Source organism: Penaeus monodon, chromosome 19 (genome assembly GCF_015228065.2).
Source record: "Penaeus monodon isolate SGIC_2016 chromosome 19, NSTDA_Pmon_1, whole genome shotgun sequence".
NCBI lineage: Eukaryota > Metazoa > Arthropoda > Malacostraca > Decapoda > Penaeidae > Penaeus > Penaeus monodon.
Genome location: NC_051404.1, coordinates 2,643,772 through 2,644,059, shown reverse-complemented (window position 1 = coordinate 2,644,059; position 288 = coordinate 2,643,772).

Sequence of the window (288 nt, the reverse complement as noted above, 5' to 3'; positions counted from 1 at the left end):
CCTGTCATGTCCTTTTGTTGATGAAGACCAATTTATTCGCGGGTTAAGATGGCGCTATTTGAATTTATGTCAGTAGAACAGTGTCTCTGCAATGATACCCGCATCTTGAAAATGATACATAAGTAAAGAAGAGACATGTGCAGTGTTGAGATGGCAGCTGGCACGAGGGGGTGGGGGTGGGGAGTGGGGGGTGACTAGGAAGGGGGGGGAGCTCGATATAGGGGGTGGTAAAGGGTTCTGGGCTGGTGAATAGAGACACCCGGGCTTCTTATTAATGACACCACCTCC